The following is an 8,260-nucleotide window of genomic DNA, read 5'->3' as shown; positions in this document are numbered from 1 at the left end:
CCGAACAGACCATACTGGCTAAGCTTGTTTACGCACGTCCACGTCTACTTACGAATGCTGTAGAGAGCCAATCCATTATCGCAAGGGGACCACTCGTCAGAAATCTAGCGCGATGGACTTAACCACTTCAAAATGTTGAATTCTAACTTACTAGTTCGCAGAGTTTGGCAAGTCTTTTTCATGCAGTGTATAACTAGTATCATTCTTATTTCCTAGTAAGTTGAAAATTCACACTTTCTTTGCCACTTCATATTTTCTCTGGTCCCCCAATCGCGAATTTAACCACTCGCGAAAATGTGTGACAGCATCAATTCGCGAAAATTTATGTACGCGAAAACTATAGCGTATACAGTATGTCATCTGGGCCACACACACAACATGTGTACTACACTGTACAATGTATACACAGGAGATTGTCACTATTGGTGAGGACACTGTAGATTATTACACTACATGTTTTTGTATACTAATGTTTTCTTTCATCCCTGCATGCAGAGATGTTCCATTAGAGACTGCGCAAAATGAGCAGCAATGAATTCTTGAGAGCCTAACATGATGAAGACACTTTTGTACCGCATGATGGGAAAACATCGCGTACTCGTGGCGGCCCTCGTCATTTCGGGAGTGCTCCTCCTCCTCTCCACCAATCAAATCTCGACAAGGAGAGGATGCGAAAACTCCTCTGTGCAATGCACAGTGATGGGCATCACCTTGACGACGCCGAGGCGGACGAACTAGAGAGAGAAGGGAATGCCTTTCCTCCGAGTATCGACAAGGTCAACGCGGATATCGCAGAGTTATCAGCACAGCATTCTGGGAGCTTTGAGCGTAGATTTCCTCAGGCCATCGTGATCGGAGTGCGCAAGTGTGGGACGAGGGCGCTTCTTGAGATGCTTCGCATGCATCCGAGCATCGTGGCGGCCAATCGGAGATCCACTTCTTTGATGACAACTATTCCAAGGGAATGCAGTGGTACCGGAGCAGATGCCGTTCTCCTATGCCGACCAGATCACCATGGAGAAAACGCCCGCGTATTTTGTTACCACCGAGGCTCCGGAGAGGATAAGTCGGATGAACAGCTCCATCAAGCTGTTGGCCATCGTGCGCGATCCAACCATTAGGACCCTATCAGACTACACGCAGATCAAGAGCCACACCTCAAACAAGCTGCGCAGTTTTCCACGATTTGAAGACAAAGTTCTGGATCACGGAGAAATTGACACAAGCTACCAGGCTATAAGGACCAGCATGTATGCCAACTATGTGAAAAGCTGGCAGCGCCACTTTTCCCCGTCCCAACTGATGTTTGTTGATGGTGCCAAATTAATTCTTGACCCGCTGCCAGAAATGAAGAAGGTCGAGCAGTTTCTCAACTTGAAGAGCTTCTTTTCCAAGCGCAATTTTGTCTACAATGCCACAAAAGGATTTTATTGTCTAAAATCAACAAAGTTAAAGTGTCTAGGAGACAAGAAGGGGCAGTCACATCCTGAAGTGGACCCTATTGTCTTGAAAAACTGCAGAAGTTTTTCAGGCCATATAATGACAGATTCTTTGAATTAATTGGCAGACGTTCGAGTGGTGACGTACAAAATGTACACTGTATCATACTCCTTTTTAATATTTCTGTGGATAGTAGCAACTCTTTTTACTGTAGGTGGAGGTAGGGTTTGAATGACTCAAATTGAATTTATGTTAAACTTGCAGTAGCTGTGTAATATCGCTAATGCCACATTGAAATAGATTTTATCATTGCTACAGTTTAAGTTCTTGAGGTAGAATGCATCATACAAAGGAAGAGTTTCCTTGTGTGCAAATGATGAGGTGAAAGCAGCCCACTAAAATTGTGATACACATCTGGCAAAATTCTACCTTTACCAGGCAGTATTTGTCTAGCGGTATTTCCAAATCACAAACTGATTGTGGTGTCTACTTCTTGGATGCTCGCATGCAACAGAATCTCATGTTCATGTGTGCATCCAGTACATTCAACTGTCATGCAGTTTACCTTTTCACTAACATTACTACGCAGATAGCACCAGACATAGAAATTAGCCTGGAGGGTCACGAAGCGCTATGTCCTTTGGCAGGATAATACCCGCGAGATATCTACATACATTGTACATGTAATGTACAATTGTATTTACATTTTATTGTAAGCAAGCATTTAAACAAACTGAAGAAAGGTGAAATATTGAACATGAAAATACTAGTTGTTTTGAATATGGGTGCATTTATCTAAAAAAATTTTTGTGGCAGAATCATGATCCTATTTAAATCAAATGTGTTTGATGCATTTTCAGGCGATAGATAAACACAACCGTGTTTTCAATGGCGTTTAGTAACGTTGCGTTCGAGACCATGATCGCCTTTCTGGTAGTATAGAGAAAAGCAATGCCATTTTGAAACGCGTTTATATCCCAAGGTCAACTTCCAGCTGTTTGTGGTTGTGTTTCCTACCCATCATTTGTGTGTGAATGATCAAGGCATGTTTAGTGGTATGCAGTTGACCTTTATACTTCCTGGGCCGAATGGCGCAAAGCAGCTTTGCAGTGACACTTGAATCGCTAGTGTGTGATGGTTCTATAAACGCAGCACCCCAAGAATCGTGGTTCACACCACATTCATGAACACCAATCGAAACGCGTTTTGAAACTTGATTCTCTTTCTTGAGTTTGGATAAGTGCAGCCTAAGAAGAAGTACTGCAGTGACCACTCCTGACGTTTTGGACATTGTAATTGTGTACAGCCTTTCTGTATTTAAAAGTTGCCAATAGACAGGATTTCAGTGCTGAAGTTTACAAATTGTAGAACTGTGAACGTTTCATCCTTAGAACCACCCATATTTCTATGTGTAGGTACATTTTTTTTTTCCACCTGGTATTTTATACCTGTATGCTATTAGCCATATCCATGCATTAATTGTAAGTTTTGTCATTGTAGGCATTTAATAAATTAATGTTTACAAGTACAACATGTACATCCTGACAATGTTCATTGTACAATGTACATGTACTGTAGCAAAGTTATTTTCTCACCCTTTGTGTGCAGTGACAGGTCCCCTGTCGGTAACCATTTGAATGACTATAACATACACTGTACTTGTTTGCTGAGGTAGTACATGTTTTTGAGTTGTAATGGGTATTAAATCTGTGGAAAGGAAATACAGTATGTGTGAGATTAGATATGCACCGGTAAAGTTGGTCTGTCCATTATAACACTTAGTACATTGTACTTCTTAACCAGAGGATAGTGAAATGTTTGGAAGTCAGCAGAGTTGTGTGTGTGGTTTTTTTTCCCTTTTTTTTCAGGTACATTCTATGCACATAACTTGAATTTTACACATTGCTCTTCAAAAGGGCTCTCTGGGCAGAAGGAAATGGAAATTACAATGCATTTTGTTGGTCATTTCACACAAATGTCTCAGTAGAAATTGGAATTGACAACAATGTACACTTGTACAATGTATGTAAGGTAATAAGCTTCAATTTATATTCAACTGCTTTAATAACATTTTTGATGAACAGTTGTCCGTGTGTTCTCTTAACCCCTAACTGGTGAGGGTTTTATGGCTTAGATGTTTTACCATTTTTACTGAGTCGGTCTATTTGGTAACGTAAACCCACATACCATTTTATAGAGTCGGTACTATACAATGCATGCTCTTGCTTTTACATTATACATGTATTTATGATACTGGCAGAACATTATTCCTCATACAGTGTACCGCACAATTTGCAGTAGACAGGTACACTTTTAGAATATACTAGTTACAATTTTGTATAACTGTGATTTACATTTGTTCACCATTTTTTTTTTGGTATCAATTTGTGTCCAGAGGAATACACAAACAAATGAAAAAGAAAAACACCCAAAATTAGCAAACAAAACTAAAGTAAACATAACAAAACAAAAACTCTGAGAGGTACTATAACTTTGTTCCCATGACAACCTGTAGTCAGTAAATTAAAGATGCTGTATACAGTGTACTTCAGAATTTGTTTCTGCTCATGAAACTCATGCAATATTCCGACAGGTCTCCAAGATGGCTCTCTTACCTCACAACCACCAAGTCTCTTTGATTCTTCAGCAGGCTTCCAGAGAACATTGATCAGTATCTCTTCAAATCTGGATATAGATAGCAAACTCTTTCTGATTTGGGCATTATATTTTCCCATCAAAATGCATGGAACGTTTAGTCAGTATATCCCACATTGCTCAAATTGATTTTGATGTGTGGGGATGTTGGTAATCCTGCTCTCTGCTTGTACAATGTACATTGTACCTGTACATGTACACGTACAGTTGTATAATGTACGTGCTGTACACTTGTGTGATTTCTTACATTGATGTACCATGGTACAACTGTTTTTGTTCTTGTTGGCCCCCACCCCCCCCCCCCCCCCCCCCCTTGGCAGTTGTACGTTGTAGTACAATACCGTACATACATTGTACAACAGTATGTCATTGTTGAAGTTGTGGTCTAGTTTACAAATGGTCCATGAATATCAAATTGAGGTATGTTTGTGTTCTGCAATACTGTTAACACACTGTTCAATATTGTGCACTTGTCTTATAAATACAAATGTCCATTTGATTGAAAAGGAAACAGATGAATGAAACATTTTATTGTGGCTGTAAAATTTGTAGTGAATAGAAGTTACACTTGTATAGTGTACACCTGTCTCAAGACTAAATCAACCTCTCAGTGTAGTATGATTTCGTTGTTATTCAGGCAGTCAGAAAATATGCACTATACATGTACATGTATATGTATGTGTGGTATAAGAATGTGATGATGTATGTGACATTTTACCAGGAAAAAATGTGGTAAGGTTCTGTATGTACTAGCTTGCCTACAGGTATAAAAAGTGTACAAAGACTGTACAGTGTACATTGTACATGTACCACGGAGTTGGCCATCTTCCTCTGTGTACATTGCAGTATTATTGTAGGAGTTGTTCTGTCAGAACATACAATGTACCACATGTACAGTACATTGTCTCCTGGGGCATGAAAAACCCTCACATGACTGTTCCAAATTCAATGCCAAGATTCACTCCCTCAGAACTGTTTCACACAATTGAAATACGTACTGTAGGAGCTTGCTGGTACAAGTGTACACCCAAAGGCTGTACGTGAAACAACCCCAAATCAGAGACTAAAACAGCAAATATCAGGGAGGTGAGTCTCACCTCACTGTACTGTAAAACGAGGAATGTTTGCATGCATTTTAATTTTGTGAATTTTGCAAGAGCCAAGATTAGCAAAATTAAATTGCACGCAAAAGTTCTTGTCTACACTATGCATTGAATGTTAGAGGCAACTCGCGAAAATTTCATGTCGCCAAAATACTTTGCTTTACAGCACCTAATTGTATTTTATGTGAACATTTGTATTTAGCATGCCAAATTTGCAGTCTTAATAGCCCTCTGGTAGACAGCATGTCCTACATACAATGTATGAAAGCTGGTTGTAAATGCCTGTCTTTTGCCAGCCCAGTAAAATTAAATTGCACGCAAAAGTTCTTGTCTACACTATGCATTGAATGTTAGAGGCAACTCGCGAAAATTTCATGTCGCCAAAATACTTTGCTTTACAGCACCTAATTGTATTTTATGTGAACATTTGTATTTAGCATGCCAAATTTGCAGTCTTAGCCCTCTGGTAGACAGCATGTCCTACATACAATGTATGAAAGCTGGTTGTAAATGCCTGTCTTTTGCCAGCCCAGTTTAGCCTGCCCAGATACAGCCAGCCGTTGCTGAATGAAGCCGAGCATAACCCCATAGTGAGCACTGCATTCACACTAGCCATGCTGCATTTTAGAACATGCAACGTTGTTGCATTGGCAGTCAGGTGTGACAGCTTATTGTACAAAGTGGTTTTTACAATCCCCCTCTTTGTCCTAGAGCACAAACTAGACAGGAAGTGCCGCTGGGAATGGCTTTGTGCAGTGGACATAATGTACTTTGCCACACTGTGGCTGTTTCGTCCCTTTCACCCACCATCCCCACCCCAACTTTTAATACAGGAAGCCAACCTGTACATGTACAATAGTATGGGCTAGCAAAAGATACAATGTACAGTTGTATGTGCTAATGCAGAACTTCTGTTGAACCGCAAACTGTGTACATCATGCATTTGTGTCAAGTGGGAGTGGGGTAGCAGTGTACTACAGAACTTCTGCTCTGCAAATGTATCATGCATTTGTGTTGAAGGGATGGTACATTATTGGTGGAGATGGGAATTGGGCTTTTAACTTTTTGTGAGATACCAAGAAAACACTTGTGATATACATGGTAGTACACAGCATACCATTTTAAGAGGAATTCAAAGTTTATTTGATGAAAATCGGGTTTGGAATGACTGAAACATCAAAAAACAAAGTAAAACAAAGTGATCATAATAAAGTGTGGGTCCCACACTTTATTAGAATCACATTTTTTTTTTTTTTTTTATATCTCAGCCATTTCAAAAACCATTTTCATCAATAAATGTCAAATTCCTCATAGAATTACATGCTATTTCATATATTTCATAAGGGGTTTCTCATTACCTCACCAAAAAAAAAATGTTAGAAACCTGAAATTAGGTCTCAACCAAAACTATACAATCCCTTTAAGTGGGAGGTGAGTAAAACATGAACTGTGGCATTGTTGTAAAAGTCTATTGACCACCAGAGAAAAGTGAAAGCATTGTATCTAATGCAGGCAGGGCTAGCTATTCTTTAAATGAAGGGGAAAAGATGTTTTACATGTTACAGTCATTGCAGTTGTGGTGAAACACTTGAAGCTGATATCATTGCAATTGCTCTACTTCTAGTATGGAACCTTTGAGTCTTCTTCAATGTATGTTGCAGTTTCTGTAGTCTCAAATAAATTGCATCACAAAAGTTAGACGGTGAAAGTTAGGGTAGTTTCCAACATGGAATATACTGGTACATGTACTTATGGTGGTTGGTGAGCTAATTGTCCAACACATACCCTATGTCCTCTTGATGACACAAACAGTACAGTGTGCTAATAGTATGTATGGAACCCAGGAGGACTTTAGTACAATATTTGCTTTGATTCAACTCCAGTGTCAATTGACTTTTACTGTGCTTTCTTTGCTGATGGGCAGAGGTGTCTGAAATCTGAGTGTCATTGAATAGAGGTAATCTTAATCCCCCCTAATCCCTTTTGTGTTACCATCACCTTCCTGTTGGACTATGAAGGCTTGTTGCTTGACTATGTAGGCTTGCTGACTTTATTGGGACAAAGTGAAGTGAATAATTGAGTGTGGATAAAGCGCCTGGCACTTAAAGATGTAGCTCCGGTTTGGATATGGGATGTCATCAAAAAGACTATTCACATTTTTTTTTTTTTTTTCATTATGAGAATTCACTTTGAGAGCAGTTTGACTAATGCCAGTTAAGTCTGTGTGAGCTTTGAACTGATTAGCACAGAAAACCCCATAACATTGTACACACTCTCCAAAGTCCATGGCATAAAAAGGGCTATTATAAAATTGTAATTGAGCAGAGTAGACTGTTACATAATGCACCAGTCTGGTTTTATCAGTTGCCATGTGAAAGAAGCCCTAAAAAAAAGGTGAATTCAACAAAGAATTCTACTCAGGCAGCCTTGGCTAAACTGAAGAACTCGCAAGAGACTCTTCAACAAAGAAGAAAAAAAAAAGCCTCAAGTGGATTTTAGAGAACACACACACACACACACACACACACACAATGAACAGAAAATGTTGGTTTGGTTGAAGACAATCAAATAATGTGTGAACTACATAGTAGGTGTACATGTCTTTTAATTGTGTTCTCAGAAGACATATCAAAACCCATACAAATGTACACTGTCATGCACTGAAATATATCTAAAAAGGTCCTGTTTAAGAAGAAGTATGAAAAAGAGATAGGGTGGGGGGGGGGGGGGGGGGTTAGGAATCAACTTTTTTTGAAGGCACCTGATGGGGTTGTTGGAGGGACAGTTTGTAGAGAAACACTATACAGCTTTAGGCGAGCTGTTTCATCCCCTACATGCTCACTGCATTTCAGTACAACATACTCGGAATCTAGTTTTCGATGCGTTAGTTGTTGGTACATGTAGGTTCTAAAGGCAAGCCTCATTAAACTGTTAGGTTGTCGGAAACAGTGTTTGTAACAAAGATAAGCATGAAGTTGGAATATTCGCATTAACCAACCCATTGCGTTATGATCGTCACTCCATGTTCATAGTGTTGGCCATGTTTAGATACTGTACCGGTA

At 39.5% G+C, this 8,260-nt stretch overlaps 1 pseudogene; it reads left to right on the top strand.

Annotated features, from left to right (window-relative positions):
• Positions 1 to 541: 541 nt before the first annotated feature.
• LOC139729855 (heparan sulfate glucosamine 3-O-sulfotransferase 5-like) lies at positions 542 to 4,108 on the top strand (annotated as a pseudogene).
• Positions 4,109 to 8,260: the final 4,152 nt, after the last annotated feature.

Source organism: Diadema antillarum, unplaced genomic scaffold (assembly GCF_040938485.1).
Source record: "Diadema antillarum isolate AM-2024a unplaced genomic scaffold, OU_Dant_1.0 scf00000020, whole genome shotgun sequence".
Classification (NCBI taxonomy): domain Eukaryota; kingdom Metazoa; phylum Echinodermata; class Echinoidea; order Diadematoida; family Diadematidae; genus Diadema; species Diadema antillarum.
Note: the sequence above shows the minus strand (reverse complement) of the source record. Positions and strands in the feature narration are given on the sequence as shown.